General features: G+C 42.4%; 1 long non-coding RNA gene across 5 annotated transcripts in view; it reads right to left on the bottom strand.

Moving 5' to 3' along the window:
- Positions 1 to 23,647, bottom strand: part of LOC114013071 (uncharacterized) — a 45,641-nt gene extending 21,994 nt beyond the window's left edge. For 2 of the 5 annotated variants that reach the window (XR_008745470.1, XR_008745474.1), the window contains exons 1-4: positions 23,364 to 23,646; positions 13,014 to 13,138; positions 12,344 to 12,484; positions 3,281 to 3,407 (exon numbers count right to left, since the gene is read on the bottom strand). This is a non-coding gene — a long non-coding RNA (uncharacterized LOC114013071). Of the gene's footprint in view, positions 1 to 3,280; positions 3,408 to 12,343; positions 12,485 to 13,013; positions 13,139 to 22,419; positions 22,548 to 23,363 lie in introns of all 5 variants that reach the window. The other 3 variants (XR_008745472.1, XR_008745471.1, XR_008745473.1) reach the window with 2 other exon arrangements.
- Between the last annotated feature and the right edge of the window lie 52 nt (positions 23,648 to 23,699).

Here is a 23,699-nt window from a genome sequence, read left to right as displayed (position 1 = left end):
GACAAAAATCAAATAAACAAACAGTGCAATGAAATAAGGACGGAAGGCCACCTACATTTTTCCTGAAACATGATGTTTTTTCAATGTCTAATTTTTTTCTCTCTGCTCATGAATTTGGAGTTACCCACATCCTAAAAATGCTCTGTTTTCTACTAAAACTTAGTGAACATAATAACAGAAAGGTTTTAATAACATGCACACTGAACACTGCACCCACGAACAATCAGCGAAGTTACTTGCCATTATGAGAGACATTAAAAGCAGAATATAAAAAATAACTTTATTTGCACAAACTGGTTTTCTTCCAATCCCACCTACACTTTTTTCATGAGCTAGTTGGGGGAGATAAGAGAAGAAAAGGGGATTTACATGACAACAATTCTACAGTTGTCAGAGGGCGATATTGGTATTAGTACACAGTAAAACCTAACGTTTTCGCAACATTTCTGTTTCCAGATAAACCCTGTTGCCACTGTTCTTCAATACACCCTGAAAAATGCTGTCCTTTTTCCTCCTCTAGCTTGTTTGTCGTTTTTCTCCTGTCCGATTTAACATTAAATTCTGTTAAAATGCGTACTTCCAGGCACTGCAAAGGATTTACCCTTTGCCACACTCTACATTGATTCTCTGTTCTACCATTGCTACAGCTGACAGCTACTCAGAAGACGGCTGGTGTCAACCAGGACTTAGACCCTGCAAAGGAAGTTTTGTGGGAAAAGAAAAAAAAAAAGCCAGAGCTGAGCTGATTTATGCAGGGCAAGGACATCTGCCTTCAGTGTCTAGGGTTAAGGAGAGACCAGTGATCCTGCACTCCACACCATCATTCACTTGGAGCCCTTTGCTCTACAGGGTGTCAGCAGCTCTGAGGGATGCTCCCCCATGCAATTCACACCACAGTAACAAGCTGCAGCAACAGCAGGATACAGCAAATGCAGCGTCTGGAAAGCTGTAAGGCTGAACCCCTTATGCCACACTCTGCAGTCACAGGGCACAAAAGAGGCAGGAAAGTGAATGTTAAGCAAGGCTTTGCTGTTAAGATGAGGGAGCTGTGGGACCTTGCACATTGTGGAGTCCTTCCATCAGCACTAAAAGCCTTTCCCAGAATGGTATCAGCTAATCCAAAGCGCTTACCTCAGAAACTGGAGCATTCTTCAAAGCACGTACCAAAACCCAACAAACTTCAGGGCTACCTCTGCATTAATCTGCATGGATCTGGTGACACGGTACACTAGAGAGATCCCTCCAGAAGACAATGCTCAGAGCCAAAGATCTGAAAGGACTTTGGCTTGGATTCAGCTCCTGGAACTCTGAAAACTGTAATTTTCATTTTTTCCTCTCCCTCAGTCCCACTAGTGTTAAGATTTATATTATGTTCCTATCTTTTTCACTCGAAGAGTAAGATTACCTCTATTAAGTATGTTAAGTAAATAGTTTGACTGAAGGATGTAATTGCAGTAAAATGCAACATATAACTAACAATGTCATAGCATAACCCAGACCAGTCTTGTGAAAAACCAAACAAGCATGCCTTTGCTTGAATTGCACAAAAAATCAATTCTGTTAAAATATGGTCTTTGTAATGGTTTTATTTTTATTTCAACATAATCACTTTCAAATAGGAAGCCCTGTGGATGTGTGTGGCTCAACAGCATTGTGACTGACAGCATGAAACCTGGTGATGATCTGAAGATGTTACTAATTGAAAAGCAGCTGGTAGATCACAAGTAAAGCTAATTTGTTACAGCTGGATCACTATTTGCCACATGATGCAGATTTTATCTTTCTAATCAGTGAAGACTTACACCTGCATGTCTCTCCCCCTCCTCCTTATCTCCAATCCATCTAAGCAAACTGTGGTATGCTAGCTCTGCCGAAATCTGGCTAGCTCCCAGTCAGGTAGATATAACCAGAGGTATACCAGGATACAGCACAGCTGGTGGAGCAATCATCCCCAGAGAAGTTAGAAACGTGGTTTTCATGGGTTTATAACAAGGACTTTACAAGGATCTCAAAAGCAATGGACCTGCTCTAACACTAAAAGGTACAGCATGTGTTGTTCCTTTTGCCTCCATGAAGACACACCAAGGCCCCCCAGAAGACACCTTTACAGTAAATTCCCTTTACCAAGGCTCACTCCTTTCCACGGTATACAACACGCTTACTACTACTTATTTTTCACTAGGACCTCCCTCACACTTGTAAACGTGCTGTTGAAATTCTCTATTGACTTTAAACAGCCTAGGCATCATAACAAAAAGAGCTGAAGACTGCGTGCTAGATGGATTTTCCAAAATTGGTACAGTTCTAATAAAATCCCTTTAATCTTCAAAATAACTCCAGAATGTTTCTTGGATCCTTCCCCAGCTTCTCCACAAAAAATGAAATAGCCCCATTTACAGCTTCTCCTTATTTACAAGCACCCCTTTCTCCACAGTGTTATTTATTCCTGTCTTCCCAGGTATCACAGCAAAAGAAGTTTCATCACATAAAATACTGTAGTCAATAATTATAGCTACTTCCTAGATCAAGTGCTAAGTTTGCACTAGAAACAAAGCCATATAGAAGAAAGTGTTTCACAGAAAACTACATTAGCACTTTGATAACTGAAATCAGCAAAACAAGTGACTGAAGCAGTGGTAAGCTCTGATCTCTTAACTTTTTGCACTGCTTTTTGTCCACCCTTCCTTACTATCCTGTCTCCTGCCATGTTACTCCTTCTCAATCCTTTTTCTAAAATATGTACATGTGTTTTTCCCAAGCATATGATTTCTAGCCTCCAATGGGCTGCAGCATTTGGGGGGAAGGAGATTAGCTATGGAAATTTTTAAGCACCAGAGGACCTGAAAATGCAGATAAACAGATCTGTCACAGTCATGAATGTCAGTTTTTCAAGTCAGAATCATTTTTTTTACCCAAGCTTAAGGATGCTGCAAAATTACCATTTGGAAAAAAAAAAAAAGACTTTTTTTTATGATATCTACCAAAATTAGCTTCCAATTATTTTAAGAATGTTACACGATTAAAAAGAAATAGCATGAATGTATACTACAGCTTTTCACCACATGGCCCAACAGGGAAAAAAACCCCAAACCCAAGCATCACTTATATTTATTTATTCTAGGTATACTATTTCACTGAAATTCACCCAAATACAAAAGAAGTTCTCATCCTTGACTACATGTTTTACACCTTCTGCTTGTGTAAAAAAGTGCATTTGGAATGACTAAATGTCAACAGATTTAGTGCAATATGGTATAAAACAAGTAAAACATTGACTTACTGTGAGGCGTTTACATCCAAATCGTCAGAATATTCTTAGATACAGCAGTTATTTCAACAGAGATTTAGCAGAAAAAAAGTCATTTGAGCCACAGGGTTTTAGCTTGAGCCTTGAGATTTTAACTTAGCTGAAAAGAAAAAGAAACTAATGAGCCAAACTACAGAAAGAGTTGTGGAACAAACCAGCAGACAAATGAGATCCTCAACTGAAAGTAAATTGCTAGAACGTCATTTATGTCAATCTACACCAGCTGAGGCTGTGTGCCCTGAGATCAAGTGGTCTGCAGCCCTTTCTGCTGGGCAAGGGTCAGCTACTGTGTTTGCGCAATGAGGTGCAAGAACTGAGTGGGGGAAAAAAAGCAGGGAGGGGGGTAGACAAACTCAAGTTCAGTAACAGCGAAGAGGTGAGGTAAGTCACAGCTATGACACCATTCTTGCTGGCTTATCTGTAAGTTAGGGCAGCTCCAGAGTGCACTTCTTGGTCCTGCAGGGAGGGGTGGGGTGGAGCACAGCCTAGCACCAGGGCAGGTGGGTTTCCACAGTCCTGGTTCACTGACTATCAAGGGGAATCAGTTAGGCAGGATTTTATCTTCCTCCAAGTGACACCCTTCTGCAGGAAAACAGAAGAAGTGGTGGGATAGTGCACACGCTTGCAATTTGCTAGCAGGAGATGAACTCTGCAGTACAGATGCAGCTGATCTCTCCCCTGCAAAGCAGAAAGTATTTATGTTAGTACTTAAAAAGGTGGCAAAGTGTCATAGCTCTGCATGCGACACCATTTCAAGCACTAGTGACCTTTCATTTTCTAATGTGTTTTTAAACCAAGTTTTCCACACCCCTATTCATAACATTATATTCTTATGCTACCACACTAACATTTTAGATTTCTATAGTGTTTTCATCAGATAATCTTAATGTAGCATGAAGGTCAATTTGCGCTTCATTACTGCTTATCTTGTACCCAGACTCCCAGACTTACTATAAGACTGATTGATTTAGAGTAGGAAGCAAAGTATATCTTGTGATAACTACTTATTTGACATAGGTGCATAAAAATTGTTAAAACCAAGTTAATAGTACCCAGTCCAGAACTGCAGAAGGAATCAAGAGAAGTGGCACACAATCTGCCAGCAGGTAGCACTGCTCTCAACAAGCTGGAATAGGCTGGCACCCAAGTGGTGACACCCAGGTGGGAACACTTCCCTACACCAGCCAGAACAGAGGCTGGTCCGTGAAAGGAGAAAACAATCCTTTGGACCAGACAGATCTTGACCCACAGAAAAGTGTATATAAACATCAGTGATACACTGTGGAGCTTGGAAAAAGTCAAGCCTCCCTTGGGGGAAAAGCCCTTGAACCTAGCCATCTTGGTCTCAGAGGGAAGAAACACCAAAGCCGTCAAAGCCAGTGATGTGGCATCAGACTCACAGCATCATATACATAAGGACTGAGTAATAAATTGATTAATGTCTGGGGTTTAGTAGTTAACAGAAAAATTAGTTATTATCTCAGCATAAATAAATGTCCGAAATTTTGAGGTTTTGCCTGGTCTCTAAGCCTCTCAGAGTACGCCCATCATGCTGGTCCCAAACTCACAAATAATAACAGCAGCAACATGTGCCTTACAGCAACTCTACCGTACAGAAAATTATTATTCCTTATTTAGATATGAGGACACTGAGGTATAGAGAGGTCATCTGATTTTTTTCCAAAACTAGCAAAGCTAGTGGCACAGCCCTGATCTCCCAGGACCAGGCTGTGTGGTTCAGCAGAGGACTGATGGCAAGCTTTGCAAGTGATCCAGGCCAACAGGACTAGAGGCCTCTATACTGCTGACGAGGATCTGCGCTCACAGTCCAGACCACAGCTCCATCTGGTCCTGTCAGAAATCGTAGTTTGTCCTGATAATCAGAAAACCACAGAAACTAGTCATTTTCAGTATTCTTGCAAATAAATTGTTTCAGTTCTTACTCTGTACCTCTCACCAACACATGAGAAATGTAACCACTGACCTATCATGCTCTAATATTTGTGGATTATTTCTAATTTCTGTGGTAGAATATATCTACATTTCATAAAATTCTAAGTACTGCTTTTTTCCAGACCACAGCATAACATGATGGCAGAATGTTCTGTAAACCTATATATATGTGTGTGTGCGCGCGCGCGTGTGTGTGTGTGTATGTCTTGCTCTGCCAAGACATCTAACTGTTGGGTGAAGTTCTGGCAGTTTGGCAGACACTGGGCTCTAAAATTAGTTACAAGAGGACATTTGCATATAAATCTGTCTCTATTTATGAAGCCTAAGAAGAGAACTGTCATTGGGTTTTACTTATGAGAACAAAGTATGAAAATCTTCATAGAAGCTGAGAAAGTTAAACCTTTTTCTCTTAAGTTAAAAGTCTCTGTTAGGTTTGAGTTAGGCTTCTAGACATAGAGACTACAAGCCATATTTTTAATGACCCATGTTCATTCATATAGGTGCTCACATTGTGTGGACAGGAACATAGCCATGTCTGCATACACTGTGAAGTTTACATTTGAACTAGACCCATTCTGTTCCCCTTCTTCCTTTTCCCCCAACGGATTTCACTGCTTACCGATCCAGCTGGCTTGCTTCAGGCTGCAAGTCAGCTTGCATGTAGCAGGTAGTTTGGATTTGACTACAAGTATCTAGATGCATGTATAGTCACCTATTTTTACATTTAGTCCCCTCTTTCCAGGAAGGAAACTAGGGCAAGAGAGGCACATGCAACTAAGGAAGATAGGCCACAGGTTTCAGCAAAGTAAGGTGAAGTGTGATGTTGAAATTCAGAGTATAATTCATCGTGACAACGACCAGACCCGAGCTGCATTACAGTCAGTTTGCCTTATGTGACCAGAAACTCCACACCTCTGCTGAATCACCCCTACATCACTGCAGAGCTTCCTTCTGAGACGTTCTCAGGAATCAGGAATGTCATTTGTTAGAAAAAAAGCCAAATATTTTAAACTCCATATCATCTCCTACCATTGCAGTAAATAATCTCAGAACTCCAAAGCCGTTCCTGATCACCAGCACTCCTTTTGTGAAGTTTTCTTTTCTTAATGTTAAAGGCCAAATTCAAAGTTTCTTCTAAGTGATTCTCAATATCAGAATTGATCTCAGATGAGCTTAGCCTCTGCTGTTGTTTTGAATGAACAGATCAGTGTTAGAAATGTGTTTTTAGAAGCAGTACATTATAACTGCTTGTTGGCTTCTTTCTATTCATTTTTGTGAGTGCCTCTGAACAGAGAACAGATTATTTTTGCAGAGATGACTGGCACTGTAAAAGCCTCATCAAAATGGCAACATCGTAGACCTCTTTCTTTGACAATACTTGTAAGGCGCTTAACTTTCCACTTTTGGCCTATTATCCTCCTTTTTTAAAACAAAAAACAAACACCATCCTTCTATTAATATATCCTTAAAAGTCTACGGAAATATAACTTCCTGTATCTCTGCTCCCTCCATGAAACAGCATCTGCACTAGGTAGCAAGCTCTCCCACTGCTGAAGCTGTATGTATCCTAGTACCAATAATGACAAAACAGTAAAATGAGCTCCATTTTTAATGGAATGTCAGTTAACATTTTTCCAAGTATAATAACACACATCAACTGCAACTTTAATAATTTTACCAGCAGTTTTTTGTTTGAATTTACTTTTAGTAAAGCTTTAAAATAATTTTCTGATTAAACATTGCTGAAATGCAATGGAAACACTGTAGAAATTATTTTGATACCCACACTGATACCCAGTCAGTTTGGCAGCATAAGCATCAAGTTTTCGATCAACATCTCAACTTTTCTCTGCACAACTTTGCAAACTGGTAACAGTTTGCATGGAGAACTTGACATCTGACAACCCATTTTACAATTTGCTCCCGTTATTCCTGAGCCAAATCCTGCAAAGTCTGCAAACTCCTACAGCACTTGATGGAGTGACAGGTGGTCAGAGGGTTAGAAATTCATCCCCATGTAGGTCGGCACCTATTAAACACAAGAGCTACTGGTTTTTAATCCCCAGGATCAGTTTCTGAAAGCTCTATACACATCATCAGGAGGATACAGCTGTTGCAGATCCGACAAAGCAAACACAAGCAACCTAATGCCAAAACGGGGAGACGAGGGAATTTGTCTCTCCATGGAGAAGGGGCTGCTGTGCAAAAAATGTGAAACAGGTCAAGGAGGAGGCAGTTGATGCAACCACAAGGAGGAAATTTCATCTCTTTGGATCCAAGTGCTGGATGTGTCTGTGAACAACCATGCTCCTCCACAACAGCACATAAAGGGCAAAGAGTAGATGAAGGGTGTTGATATCAAAATGATTCAGGAGAATTTTATGATTTGAAGCTCAGAAATTAACACAGTTGAAGTCCAAAAGAGAGTGTAACCAGACATTGTAACTGCAAGACTATGAGACAAGGAAGACCTGGAAGTTATGGCAGTTCTTAATTTATAAGATTAATACAAGCAGTGTTTTCATACTAAATAACTGAGCAGGTAAAAATTAAAAGACTAACGTATTTTTTAATATTCATAATTAAATTAGATACATCTCCCTCTGCTTCTTTTTCTTTGGCCCCAAATCCTTTGATTTGTACAGTGGTTTCTAAATCTGTCCGGCTGATCAGGTTGGTGGGTGGGCGGGTATTACTTACTAAGGGCCCACTCAAACAGGGTGAATTAGTGTTTCCTGTTCTCACACACCTTCACCAGCTTTCTATTTCCAGCCAAGTGGCCTATACATAAACATTTCCAGTTTTACTAGTATAAAAATATTCTGTCATGTGACACTTAAGTGACATGCTAGATATGAGTCCCAGCTCAAGAGAATAAACATTTCAAAAAAAAGATTCAGTTAATTTAAAAGTGACTGAGTGAATATGTGCAAAAGCTCTATTAAAATTTAAACTTTAAAAATTGTAAATTAAAAGCTGTTTTAAAAATAATTTCATAAATTATTTTTATCTAGTCAATTTTGTTATTCAGAAACAGAAAAAAAATTGTTGACATAGTAAATCCACTCAGCTGAGATTTCAACTATCTTAAACACATCCAAAAACTTGTATTAATCTTTAAAGACATTTGCTTTAGTAGTGCACTCAAATCAGAAGTGAATTTTGTGTTGGTTTATGGCAGAATATTCTCAGTTGCTAATTTTTGACTGCAGATTTCTAATTTTACATGGAAATATGCAATTGACACAAAGAGTCCAAATGCAAATATGGAAAAGAGAGGTTTATGTTAAATAGTTCCAGAACTATTAATTAGGAGAGATAAAGCAAAGTACTCTCAGAAGAAAAAATCCGACAACAAATTACCTTCGCAGTTTTAGTGAGTTGAGGTGAGAAGACCACCTCCTTCATGGCCCTGCTTAACACCAGCAGAAAGAAGCCTGCTGTTTTCAGCAAGAACAGGATCAAACCCGTGGCTGTAAAGGTGTTAATGGCAGCAGAGTTCATCCTACATTTGAGACTGCCGGTGCTGGGCCATAAGACATTGGCATCAGCTGCTCCTTCCCACCTCCGGCTGCGTGGTCCTGCTCTTCTGCTGCAGCTTCCCTGTTCCGGCTATACCACAACAACTGCTTGTGGGAGCACAGGGTAAACAGGATTACTGAAAATAACCCTTTTGGAGAGTTATTTTTAACCTGGATCCCTTCAGATCATGTCAGGGCGGCCTCACAAGCCATTGTGCACCTGGGGTTCGTAGTAGTGCAGGAAAGCGAGCTGCTGATGGCACAGGGGACAGTGGGAATACAGAGGACCCTTTAATCTGGCTTTGCCCCTAGAGGCAGAGCATTGTGAAACTACATCTGTGTTTAACAACTCCGTGTACCATGTACACAGTCTTTCTGTCACACCCAGGAGAGAACAATGAGGTTCCAAAATGCTTAAAAATCATTAAAATACTTCTTTCTTTTTGTGTCCCTATAGCTAAATATACACACAGAGAAGATCTCTTGCAATATTAAACAAATGTTTTCCTCACTTTCTTTATGCTCTCGGTGTAATTCAGTGCCTCTTCTAAAGGAGGCCATCAAAGCTAAGTCACAGGGTGTCAGAGACATTCACAAGAGGAATAATAATTATTATTATGCATATAAATGCATAAACCTGCAGCTAATAAACTGCATGGCAACTATCCACAGCAGAAGCAGTTACTTCCAGTGCTAGTAACACAGTACCTTCCAGACCATTTTTTTAATGACAATGACCTCACAGAGGGGAAATAGCAGTACCTCTCAGATAAAAGTGAAGAAAATATGTGCACACCAGAAAAAGAAGCCACTTTCCATCAGGAATGAAGACCGGCACTGCTCTGAAAAATGGGAGATTGGAGCTGTACTTGTGCCTTGTCAGTGCATCACCCACAGAGACTGAAAAAGTGTCTATGCACTTGCGCAATAAACACTGAATAAACACTGGAGAGAGGAAGATAAAACTCTTTCCTAAGAAGCTCTCTCCTTTATCTGTTGACAGATGAGTCCAATCTTTCCCATATCCTCATAGGTAAGCTCAGAAACTGTGGGTGAGATGGGTGGACAGTGAGGTGGATTGAGAACTGGCTGAATGGCAGAGCTCAGAGGGCTGCAGTCAATGGGGCAGAGTCCGGCTGGAGGCCTGTAGCTAGTGGCTTCCCCAGGGGTCAGTGCTGGGTCCAGTCTTGCCCAACTCACTCACCAGGGGCCTGGAGGAAGGGGCAGAGGGTGCCCTCAGCCAGTTTGCTGATGATACAGAACTGGGAGGAGCGGCTGGTACCCCAGAGGCTGCGCTGCCATTCAGCGAGACCTGGGCAGGCTGGAGAGCTGGGCGGAGAGGGACCTGATGGAGTTCAGCAGAGGCCAGTGCAGGGTCCTGCCCCTGGGGAGGGACAGCCCCATGCACCAGTACGGGCTGGGGGGGACCTGCTGGGGGGCAGCTCTGCGGGGAAGGACCTGGGAGCTCTGGTGGGCAGCAAGTTGCCCACGAGCCAGCAGTGTGGCCTGGTGGCCAAGGAGGCCAACGGGTCCCTGGGGGGCATTAGGAGGACCGTGGCCAGCAGGTCGAGGGAGGTGATCCTGCCCCTCTGCTCTGCCCTGGGGAGGTGCATCTGGAGTGCTGGGCCCAGTGCTGGGTTCCCAGTTCAAGAGAGACAGGGAGCTGTTGGGGTGGGTCCAGCAGAGGGCTATGAAGATGCTGAGGGGACTGGAGCATCTCCCTGATGAGGGAAACTGAGAGAGCTGGGCCTGTACAGCCTGCAGAAGAGAAGACCAAGAGGGGATCTTGTCAATGTCCACAAATATCTTAAGGGCGAGTGCCAAGAGGACAGGGCCAGGCTCTTATCAGTGGTGCCCCAGTGACAGGACAAGGGGCAACGGGCACAAACTGCCATATGGAATATTCCATCTGAATACTGAGGAAGAACTGCTTTACTTTGAGGGTGACCGAGCCCTGGGACAGGCTTTCCAGAGAGGCTGTGGGGTCTCCTTCTCTGGGGAGATTCAAAACCTGCTGGGACGTGACTCTGTGCAGCCTGCTCTGGGTGCACCTGCTTTAGCAGGGGCTGGGCTAGATGATCTCCAGAGGTGCCTTCCAACCCTGACTCTTCTGTGATTCTGCAGTTCTTTCTCAGAAGCTGCTCTCTTCTCCAGGCTTCTGGGAACTAGCTGCTGTGAGGAAGTTTTTGAATAAAGAAGTTTCCTAGCTCAGAGAGCAGCAGCAAGGGAAAAGCCCACATCCTTGGGCTGGCTTTTCTTGCAGCTTTTCCATGTATTTTTCAAGAGTCACTTGGTCCCTGGCTGCCTGTTTGAAGGACTGGCTGCAAAAACAAACTGTAAAAACAAGCTGTTCAATTGGTGGCTCTGTACTTAAACAGGACATGAATATTAGCTATTTTAATCTTTTTTTGGGGATTATTTTTAATGCTTTCACAACTCTTACTCTCTGAGACTCATCTGGGATTGATATTGCAGCCAGAGAGGTTTTGGAGTTTTACTTCATACTGATACTTTGCCATGTAGCTAACAGGCTTTTGCCTTGTTAACAATATTATACTCCAGTTAAGTAAATAAATATTCACCATGTCTGCCTACTCCTTCTTGTAGCTCCTGGTTGGACAAGAGCCTCAACCATTTGAAAAGAGTAGAATAAGATCAATGCTTCAAATGATACATGGGCAAAATAAACAACAAATACAGCCTATCCAGCCAGTTCTCTTTTCCCTGCCTTTTCTCTCCTGTATCCCACTTGTCACCTTTTTTCAACACCTCATTCTCTGCCTCTTCCTTTTTCTGTGCTCTCCTCACTTGGTCTCACCATCATTGCCAACAGTTCACTGCTGCTCTTTCCAAACTCCAGGTGACATCTTGTTGCCGCAGCAATATCAGACATAAAAATTTACATCTGCAGCCAACTTCTGTTCCAGCCTGTAGCAATAGGCCTCATCTGCAATGCTAATACTTTTGAATTTGCCCCTAAAATTGTCAATTCTAACATTTTCACTGCATGCTATTTGCTCTGTTATACTTAACATGCAGAAACTTTTCTGCTAACCCATCATATTTTCCGTTGTGGGTTCCAGACTTTATAAATACGTCTATAAATTATATGTAGATAAATATATTTGTATAAATACATATATCAGTTTTTTAAACACCCCTACAAAAAAGCCAATGCATGTATGGAGGCTCACACTTACAGACTACTTCCTCCAATCTGCCATTACATGTATAACACCTGCAGATTCATCTCTAATCCTCCTGTTCCTCTACCCACTACCATCCAACCTACCGCTCGCATATGAAAACTGTCATCTGGCTGATGCTACGCCACCACTCTGATTTCAGCTTTCACATCATCTCACACATTCAACTGCCTGTTCCGTAACTCACATCCACAGCGGTATGTGGAATTCAGCTTTACATGCAATGGAAATCCATGCTTTGCTTTCTACCAGTTGTGGAGACAGGATATTCATGACCGGCCAGAATTCCTGGGTCACCTGGCATGGCAGAAAACAGCAAATGGGGTCACAGGCACAAGGCAACTAAAGGCACTTACTTATGGAAGAAAGGACTGCCACCTCCTACCAACCACACTAGCGAGGGGTTCCCAAGTTAAGAGAAAGGTAGGCTCCCTTGGTTCCCTCTGTTTTCAGTGAAGCACATCTGAGTGAAATTACTCCTTTGCCTTCTGTATTACCTGCAGAGAAAGACAAAGCTGATTAACTTCTGAATTATCAAATAAGTTTGCAGTCCAAAATCAGGTGGAAATGGATATTGGTGACTGATTCTTTAAATCATTACCCAGAGAATAATAGCCAGCACTCCCATTTTAATCATTAGAATTTCTACCTGTCAATGGCATGCATGTGCATCACATCTACCATGGCTTGGCTTTCATTAAGGGGCCATCTTTGAAGTACGTGGCAAAATATATACTATGAAATACACTACATATATTCTATTTTCTTCAAAACCGTACAAAATTATTACTGGTTTCCTAATGAGAAAATTAACTCGGCTAACTCAGTATTACATATGTCCTATGAAATTGTCCAGTTTAGATTCTGAATTTTTACTGACAGTTGAATTGTGAAGTTACAAATGAAAAACTTAACTGTCATTAAACTTGAATAGAGAATTTCAAATAACCTAGTAGTTGGGCATTATGAAAAAAAATACTTAAAATATGTATCTAATAATTATTCAAAATGTAAAGAAAGCATTACCTCCAACAACAAAGGACAAAACAAGGAAACCCGGCAAGGGAGGGACAGCAGCAGCACAATATATTTTTTGTAGCCATGGTTGTGAGGGAGGTTGTTTGGGTTTTTTGCATTTGGGCTTTTTAATCCTGGAAGCAAGGAAAAAAACGGTTAGATGTGGCTTTGCATATGTCAGATGCGACAATGAGATCAAATCCCTTTCTGGGGAAAGAATTGCTTCACAGAGTGTTTGATTTTGAAAGAGCAAGAACTCATTGTCTCTAAATTTTGCTGGATACCAATAAATGCTGGCATTAGCGTGACATTTCCCTTTGAAAGCTGGAGTACAGAATTAACCCTAATGAACAGTGCAAATCTGCAGCCCTTGCTAAGGCAGAACAGTGCTTACTGTCACGGACTTCAGAACAGCTCACGTGAACATGACTATGGGTTACAGCCCCCAGGTCTTTTACTAACACTTTCATTTTCTACCTACCAGGTGGAAGTGTGGGGGGTTTCTTATGTTTGGGCTATATTTCAAGCACCTAATGCATTATTAAAATCTTCTGATGAAGTAAAGCATTCATAGTGGTAGCTTACTTAATCAGTTTAGCTTAGCAAATGTTTATAGCATTTGCTAAATGATTAAATATTTCTTCAGAAATGTACTACAAAGTAACATCATAAATTTAGATATATATTTCTTGTGTTCTAACAAATGCTTCACTTACAAAAATGTCTTCTTTAAAAAATATGTTCTTCTCCATGTGGCATAATAAGTTATTTTTTACCTCTCAGACTGGACATGCCTGTAAAATACCAGTTTCTCTCCTGCAATATAGTAAATTACAATCCACAAATAAAACTGTCTAAACAACTCCGCAATGATTCTTTTTCAGGCACATGAAAGAAATATTCATGTGTGATCTGTTTCTTGGTGGTCTTCTTCAAACTGTTTTGCCTAGATTTTTCATACACATACATTTCATAGATGCATTTATATTGGCCTTAAGTTCCGCACATGTATCAGCCAACTTGTTTTGGTCTACATTGGCCTTATCCCAGGTCTTGTGGGCCTTAGTGAGGTGAAAAAATGTTTATAAAACTGAAGAATGGACCTCCTACTAATGTTCTTTTAAGAAATTGTCGGCGTTTGGATCAGAAACATTAAAAAAGTACATTTAAGAATTCCTTTAGCATCATTTCCTAGAAGAGATTCTTAATTTTAATTTAACAAATTAATGTTAATTAAATGGCTGCAGTACAAACAACGACAACAAAAATGTGAGGAATATAATCTTCCCCTGTAAAAGTTAAAAATGTGCACATTCACAAAAAATAAAAATAATCTTTCTCAGCAAGACGCACTTGCAATAAATCAACTTCTGAGGCTTGTAGCAGCTCTTTGTGTGATATTGTGTGACATAAACAGAAAATCTGAACATGAAGTACCGTTCTTGGGAAGAAATTTGACAAAGCTGTAATGTGGTCACCTCATTACAGAGAGATCAACCGCTGCTAATAAAAGCAGATAACTTGGACAGCCAAATCCGTAGAAAAAAATGTGAGCCCGCCACGCCCGCCACTGGCAGCTGAAAAACAAGAAGTACTTGGCTTTGTGGACACTTGAGTCCCACAACTTTTAACTATAGAATAACCTATTTGTACTGCTGGTTGATTTGCCTGCTAAGTAAGGATCCAACCTTGCGCAAAGATCCCCTCGCCTTGAGCTCTGGCCTCTTTAAGTAACCAGGGTATCAGGGACCTGTTATCCTAATACCTGCCTAGAAGATGCTGTTCTCTATTCACCTCATCAAACATGGGCAGCTAAAACTTTTTCTTTCTAAGCCCACTTTCCAGTGGAGAAGCAAAGTGGTTTCTCCAACATTGGTGTCACGATACAGCCTCCCTAACAGATCAAGCACACTCCTGAAAGTCCCAGCCCTCCCAGGAGCCTGACCTGCCTGTTGGGGTAGGGCTGTCAGGTGCCTGGGACCCTCTGTGGGATGCACAGCTACCCCAGCAAGTGTCCCCCCCTTGCATGGGGCCTCAGCTTGCTTGGAAAGGAAAAGTGAAGGGGCACCCACCAGAGAACCTTAAGTCTTCATCAGAGAATGGCCCTTTCCATTTATTGATTTATCTCTATGTCTTTCATATTTCATCCATGTTTTCTTGACTATCACATATTTTTTCTCCCTTTACCTTCATGGCTACAAGACCTTTAAGATATAAATAAAGCTTTTGATAATTTTCATGTTCCCATTAATTATTTCTCCACAGTTTGGAAAAACAAAACGTTCCTTAATGGGTTTTTTTTTTCATCTTGACAGATACTGACAGCTTCACACACACCAAGTTTGAAAATACAGTGTGCCTGTTTTACTTTGCATATTAGAATCATCTATCATATCAGGTGATATATATATATATATATATAAAATTTTTACTGAACTTATTTCATAGATGTAAGCAAATGCATAAAACTGCAAAAACCACTGAGGTACTTTATTTTTTATGAATAATGAATTATTCAGAAAACAGAACTGCAAGGAGATGTTCTACAAAGTACAATTAAATCTGGTGAAAAGATGATTTTCTGTCTTTAATAGTAATATTAGGATATGTCAACATTTCATTTCAGAAATGCAGGGGGGGTTACTGATGCTTTAAAAATAAACCCGACTACATTTTCAAATCAAAATTTCATATTTTTTTTAGTTAAAACTTTGATGTGGAGAAAAAATAATAAAGTAAAAGAATTAATTTGGGATCAAATTGAAATAAAATGCTTTAAAATTTGGTTCAGATATAAATCAAAAATCTATTCTTTACTCTTCTAACAATAATCAATTTGTGTCATAGCTGTTACTACAAAAAGAAGTTAGCAGCATAAGTCATGATATATACAAATAAATGTGCAACTCAGAGATAGTTAATGCTAATAATACTTGAGGTAACAAAATAAGAACTTCAAATCCCATGCCACACTCACATTTTAAGAATTAACTGATCCCCCTGCCAAGCTGGAAGATACAAGAGAATACTTCCTCTCTTTTGATATCATGATCTGAGCAAGATTTTAAGAGCCAACATAGACAACAGCGTCAAAAGAAGGGAAATAAATATCAGTAAAACCAGAAGGAATTAAAACAAAAATCTGAGAACAAAGCGTACGAGTTTAAGGCCTTTAAATCCTTTACAGGGTGTGAGTCTCGGAGACATCAAGGTAAACACTGTCATCCTAAACCGTTCCAACAATTCTATCATAACCTGTGGTACTCTTCATATTTTTCAGGCAGTCCTGAACTTAGCAGTTCAGAAAGATCCTAGTCCTACAAAAATGCGCCATCTATATGTGAATAAAGTATCTTAAATTTTTATCACAAAGGATTACAGCAACACCTGTTTTAAAAAATTCAATTTGGAAAAAAATGCACAGCTATTGATTTCTGCACTGCTTATTATTTCAAAATATTTTGTATCACTTTCAGACTATTGCTAGCCGACAGGGGGAAAAAAAGTTTGCACCAAAGTGAAAATCTGTATTCATCATTCAGCATGACTTTTTAAAACAAAAGAAGCGTTGTTTTTTTCTATCTTTTAGTCTCTGCTGTTTTGGAGGGGGAAAATATTTCCTCTCTTTTGATTTCATGATCTGAGTAAGTTTTTAAGACCCATTTACCAAGACAGAATACACTGTTAAAAGAAGGAAAGAAAATCAATAAAAACAGATGGACCTAATCCAGAAATCTCTGGTGGCTCAAAAATACCATTAACTCACACAAGTTTTAAAGAAATTAATTATTCACTCCAACGCTGTGCTGAATACATTTCTTATAATAAATCATCTCTCTGAATTGACTGGAACTGGCAGAGCCAGAGGCCTATATACTGTTTGCTTTCTCCTCTTGAGCTTGTGTTCTTTGCGAAGAAACCAGGCTTGGCTTTCCTTCTACCAACGCATACGCTCAAACAGCCCAGACAAAGAGCAGCTTCACAAAAGGTAAAACTGATGTGCTGTTAATGTGCCGCAAGAAAGACTGGTCACAGAGCACGAAACTTGAAGAGCCTCCAGTACGTCCTTAGAGGACCTTAAAAACATCTACCCTTCGTATTAAACATTCCTCTGAAAAGCAACGTTTCACCACCACGTATTTCACCAACAGAATCAGTCTGTGGCTATACACAGCTATCCACCCTTACTTCAGGGAAACTATCACTTTACACATGCCTGTGTAGGTGGTATCTTTGCATTTGCCCTGTTATCCACGGCTGCCCTCAAGCCACCTGTCCCAGAAGAGCTGAGTGATGAAGCCAGCTAAGGATGGGTTTCTGAATACTTCTAGTTTTAAACAATCCTTTTTGTTACAAAGGATGTGCACATGGTAAAGTCTTGCTTTTGGCTGATGCCAGAAAAGTTAAGCAGTCTTACCAAGCACACCTACACAAAACTAGATACCAGTCAAACCCGGGCATCCTCAGGCATCATTCCTTGATGCCACAAACTGTCCACAGCTCCTTTCCTCTGCAGGAGGAATAGAGACTGGCACTCACCATTGCCTTCAGGGAAGGAAAAATGTAAGCTGTTTACTTCATGCCCACCATTTCCACACCCTAGATGCAGTTACTGAAGCAGTCACGTTTTTAGCAGTGAATAGACTGGAGTTATGGGAAATCGCTGTTGTGGTAGGTACTTCCAGTGTCAAGAAAATGTATTCAAATATCTGCTGAAGGGAGAAAAAAAGAACAATGAAGGACTAACAGGGAGGAAAATGCTCACAGCTCCATCTTTTGCAAGACATGGGTAGCAATCCAACTACAAAAAAGGCAGAGGCCAGGTCTAGCATCAACTGCTTCAAGTTCTAGTTGAGATGCCAAAGGAGATGAATTTTGAAGTATGGATCAAATTTAAAGTGTAAAAAACAAGTGATTCAACAATATAAATGGTTAGATTTTTTTAAAATCAGAAAAATATAAACATATATATATTTTTAAAAAAAACACAAATGCTTAAGATAAATGCTGAAGTGAAATCTGAATTCAAATTTAATTACTGTAAGTGACAGACAATAGTAGCCTTGATTTAAAAAGAGAGGTTTAATCTCTAGAAGCTACAAGCTTCCCTGGATCAACTATTATTCTTCTGCAAGTCCCTATTGCACCGAACATAACAGGAACCCAATACTTTCTGAAACCTCTGAGTGTTATCAGAATCTCAATACTAAATAAAGATAAAATGGTACATAAATAGATGTAATAAATCTTAGTTATCTGTTATTAAAATTCTGCTACAAATATTCTACACAACAGATTCTATTAAGAGGTGTTTTAACAACAGTTCTTTCTAGAAATTGATAAGTGGTTCTCTTCAACCAGCTGTACAGATGCTTAAGTAATAGCAAAAGCATGGGGTTTTTCTTTCAATTAATAAACTACAACTAGGTTAGGCTTTCATTAGTTTATGATATCCAAAATCCCAGTGAAATATAAAAGAGTTACAATGGGTTTGCATTATTATGATTTTGGGCGACCCATCAGTGACACATTTCTGCTTGTCAAAATGGCCAGGCACTGGCTAGTTTTGGCAACATGAACTTTTCTGGGCTAGCAATAAGTGTGTCTTACAGAGGGTCTTGGCAGGTCATGCATGTTTAGAAATTATTTCTCACTCATTTCTTTTTTCTTCATGTATCACAGCAATCAAGGGAAAAGGTACCAATTCAAATTCTAACCCAGGGATATTGTTTGTCCAATTCTGCTCCATATATAAGGAGTTAAAGTGGATAAACTGAATTCACTGTACGTTCACTTTATAAATTTAATCAGAATTTTTTTTTCCATTTAGGAAGCCTTGCAAATATTGTGGACAAGTGTAAATGCACATGAAGGAAAGACAAAGAATTCATGTTTTTAAGAACGGCTACAGTGTGTGTGTGTGGTGCCCTGGATTACCCTTGAAATGTGCAGATGACCATTACCAAAGGAAGTGGAAGGAACAGCATGTTCACCAACTGCAGAGCCAGGAATAACAGAAGCCACACATTCAACAACAGCCATATGACTACAGGCAGGCTCTGAGCGGGCACTTCCCATTTAGAATGAACTAATATTTCTATGAAGCAGAAAAATGCACCTTGCTTACCCAAAGCTACATATTTCTCTAAGAAATGCATGCACCTGAAATAGGAAGCAGCACCTCTAGCCTCTTGACCAAATAGATGCGTGAGCCCCCAGACTACAAGTGCTAGCTACAGAAGCAGGATTTGAAATGGTCAGAAGTCAGCACACCTTGGGTTTCATCCCAGAGATCAGCATCCCTAGTTCTCAGTGTAAAAAAAAAAAAAGATGTTCTGACTGGCAGTTTGCTGCTGCGCACAACCTCATTGCTCCCCAAAGTGGAACAGAAGACCGAATGGGCAGCAGATGGAAGTGGGGCCCCATCCTTGTCACTATTAATCATTTACAGGTGTTTATTATTATTTATAACATTTGCACACAGAAAAACGTTTTTAAAATGCTAATAAAAATACACCTCTGGGCTAACCAAGGTCTTCATGATATCCCAAGCTAAGCATCCAAGAATGAATCCTGAGTCATTAATCACTTCTGAAATAATCACTACATGTGTTTTTCAATTCATATGTGAAGTAATTTTAATCTATTTGCTATTATCTTTATTATTTTGTCCCCAGACTTCATTTTTATCCTCATGTCAGTGACATATGTAAAGATAATTATCTGAGTTTATACAGTAATAGAATCCACAGTATCAAACATGCTTTAAATTTTCTCTTAAAAAAGGTAAGTCTCTTCAGAGATCATTGCAAGAACCAGCCTTCAGGTTACTGTGGAGAGCACACAACAGGACAGGGCAGAGGCAAACTTAGTACTGGTCATGTGTGAGAGGTGGCTGGTGCTTTGCCCGTTTGTGGGGAAAGCCCTGAGAGGAGGAGCGGAGACAGACTCACATCTGGTCCCTGCTCACAGAACTCTGCACTCACCATATAAAATGAATTGCTAATCTAAAACATATAAACCGCAGGCAGGTGAGGTTCTGCTGCTCACCAGGAACTGTATTCTAGCACTCATGCTTGAACTCTTAAAAGGAGAGACCTGTATGCAGCTCCTCGTCTTCCTCAGTGCTCGAGGCAGCCAGGCAAGGTGCCTGCTGCCTCTGCAGCCCCTGCTGAGGTGCCCCAGTGGGCCTTGGCCAGCTGCTGTGGTCTGCTGCACGTCCCTACCTGTGAGCACTCTGCCTCCAAAAGAAGGAGGCAAAGTAGTTCCCAGGCTGGAGCAACCGCCGCACCAAGCTCTGGCTGGGAGCCTGCCAGGTGACAGGGGCCAAAGGGCTGCCAAAGAGCATTTCAATAGTGCGACAGGAACGGTGGCAGAGCTCCCGTACTCCAGCCTGCACTCTGGTGCTGCTTAATACTGTGTGTATGTATACATGCACGTACATACACCTAAACAAGCATTTCCCCTGCCAGACACTGTGGCAAGGCTGTAGCCACTCAGCTCAAGGAGTATCAAGAAGTATGGGGTTACGCTTTCTTTGTTTAGGCACTGCTTTCACCATTCATTTGCTTCCTTCTGGCTCAAGTGTTTTTATTTATTCTGTGTGTTCTTCCTAAGTGGGTATGTTTCAGTTTGATTTACTAATGAGCCAGTAATTTGGCAACAAAACAAAAACCACTGTTCATAGAGGAGCCTAACTAAGGTGATAGCGGTAAATAACAAACCAAGCCCAAGGGTGTCAGAAAACGGGCTGTGCCCACAGGCACTGCAAGGTTTGCCATGTCCCCTCTAAGGTGCCTTCAAATTGCCTGTCTCTACTAAGGCACCAACCAGCCTTGCTACAGGTGGCTGCCCAGAGCCAGGCACGCACGTTTGCTCCACCATCCCGGCACCAGTTTGCCTGCCTTATAGTGGCCTTCCTGGCAGTATCTTAATGCCCTTCCCAAGACAGCACAGTTTCAAATGGAAAAATCCCAGCAGAGCTCATTACCTCTTAAACATAAAATTGAAGGCGACGCACACAAGTCAATGCAAAACAGTTTTGGAAGACTAAGTAAGTAGCCTTTGGAAAGAAAGTGTATAGAAAAGCATTGTAGGTCTGAAAGGAATGCAGGCACAAGCCAGAAACACAAAATCCCAGAAGATGAAAGGGATCAGAGAAAAGAAAAATGTCAAGGGGAGGCAAAAGAGGACTGCAATGAGGATGGGTGTGCGCATTTTCCCAGTGAGTGATCTGCAAGGCGCGGGGCTCTCACTAAGGGTTTGTGGAGTTGAAAGTTTAATTACTAACTTTCTTCTGCCCTTTTTGGTCCTTGCACAAAGGCTTTCTTCACACAAAGGACAGAGAGGTTTCTGTGGGGTTGTAGGGTATGGCAGCCAGTGTCCCTTCGTTCAGGCATTTCCCGTGTTTCCTGTGATAAACGGAATGCCTCCCCCTGTTCCTCCTGCCTTTCCCGCAGTCTCCGGAGGAAAACATTCCGGGACATTTCACTGCGGCGAAATACATTAACACGTGTGAAAGCAGTTTCTCAGGCGCGTCGCTTTGCTCTCGCCACACCAGTTATCTGCGACACAAGCCCAGGACACGCCAACAGCCGCTCCCCCCCTCCCCGGGCAGGGCTTCGGCTCCGCGGTGCTGCCGGCCTCCCGAAGCCCGGCTATGGCAGGGGCAGCGGCAGGGAGCCGGCCAGGGGCAGCCCCCGGCCCCTTCCCCTCCCGAGCCGCGGGGAGGGCGAGGGCCCCGGGGAGGGAGCGGGGTGGCCGTGGGTTTACACGCAAGGCAGGCACCCTCCCTAAGACGCCGTTTGGCTTCCCAGAATTTTTTCTTTAAAAAATAAAACTGAACCAAGCTCTCTTCTCTCTTAACTGCCGCAGCTCTAAGAAAACGGTGAACGGAGGGCTGTGAACCGTTTCTGGGAAGTGCCGAGCAGCCTCAGCACCTGCGGGACACGCGGGGCGAGGCGGGCACCGGGACACAGGTTTCGGCGGCCCCTGCCAACTCGGTAATCGGTCACCGAAGCGGCAGGTGACCGACCCACTCGGGGGAGCCCTCGTTGAGGAGGGAGCCTGGACAAGCTCTCGGGATCCGGAGAAGCCGAGAGAAACGCCGGCAGAAGTTCCTGACATCTGCACCAACTGCCTTGAATAATTTTGCATTTGAGATGCTCCCGTAGGAGAAGAGCATGTCATGAAGGAAGCACCGCCACCTTCGTCCTGTGTGGGAAGCATCAAAATGTGTTTCTGGGACGATTAAAGCCGGGAGTTCGGGGGTTGGGGATGTCCTGTTCTCACCGCTTTTGCGCTTAAAACTAAAAAAAAACAAAACAAAACAAAACCACAAAAAAAACCCGACACCAAAAAAACCAAACCAAAAACCACCCTAAACAAACCACCCAAAAATTTACGAATAACTTACCCGGTCAGGTTTCCTATTTTGCTCTATGGGCGTGCGGCACGTCTCTGAACGGATAGCAGAGTTCTCAAATATATTTATTTTCAATTACACGAGGAGATATTTCACAATGCGCATTTTTATGCGACCAGCTATTAGGTAAAATAAAATAAAATAAAAAGCCCGAAAGCAAGTCGCATTGCTCAGCTGCCTCCCACAGACGGCTGCTGCCGTGCGCGCCCGCCGCCGGCGCTGACTGCAATACCGGCGCTTCATTTTCTGCCCCGGCAAACCCGTTAAAGTGCTGATTCCCGTGATTTCTGAAAGCTTATTTATATTTGAAAGTTTATTTCTGGGAACAACCATACCAGCAGAAGTTAAACAGCGGATGCCGGCTGCCACCAAAGACCACAATTTTAAGGCTTTCGTTGAAATCAGCGCACTCGGGCCTCGCTTCCCACCCCTCCACAAGTAACCTGGTCATTACACACCCGTGGCAGCTGATACTTTACGCCACATATGCTGGTATGCACTGAACTACGAAAACGAAGCAAGCTCTAAAGTGGAGGGGTTTGTTTCGTTGGTTTGGTTTGCTTTTGTTGGGATTTTTTTTGGGGGTGGTGGTGGCGTTTTCATTTAATTTAAGCAAAGTTTGGCTTAAACCAATAGCAAGTACCTGCAGTATTTACGCTAACATTTTAGCCCAAACAGAAACGTCACAATAATGCTGGTTAGGGTGCTTTGGTCTCTTTGAAAGGTTAAATTAGGTTTCAGTTCCCCGGGTTCGCCCTGCAGCCCAGCGGGACGCGCAGCCGCCGCCGCACGGCCCCAGCCCCGGGCAGCGCGCCCCGGGGTGCCGAGCCGGCGGGGGCCGGGCCGGGCTCGGGGCAGCTTTGCCCCTGCGTTCGCTTCCGAGCAAGGGCCGGACCTTGCGGCGAAGTGACTGACAGCGCGCTCGCATTGCTTACAGTATCTGGAATAAAGGTATCTGAAGTGAGGTATCCAGAAGCTGTAGGTGGAAGGAAAATAGAGGAGCGTGCGGGCAGATCTGGGAAGGCAAACGGCAAAGGCCGTCCTGGCCGGGCACGGGAAGGTCCTTGTGCCACCGCTGCCTGTCCGGAGCGGGGCTGCTCGACCCGGACCGCCTAAGGAAGCTCCGGGGCGCCGCTCCCGCAGAGCCCGGGCCGCGCCCCGGTGGAAGGCGCAGGCGGGGGACGCGGCGGGGGAGGGAGGGCAGCACCTGCCGGGCCTTGCTCGGCGATGGGGCCGCCCAGCCCCACGTCCGCTCCCTCCTTCCCTCCCGC

Source organism: Falco peregrinus, chromosome 1 (genome assembly GCF_023634155.1).
Source record: "Falco peregrinus isolate bFalPer1 chromosome 1, bFalPer1.pri, whole genome shotgun sequence".
Lineage (NCBI taxonomy): Eukaryota > Metazoa > Chordata > Aves > Falconiformes > Falconidae > Falco > Falco peregrinus.
Note: the sequence above shows the minus strand (reverse complement) of the source record. Positions and strands in the feature narration are given on the sequence as shown.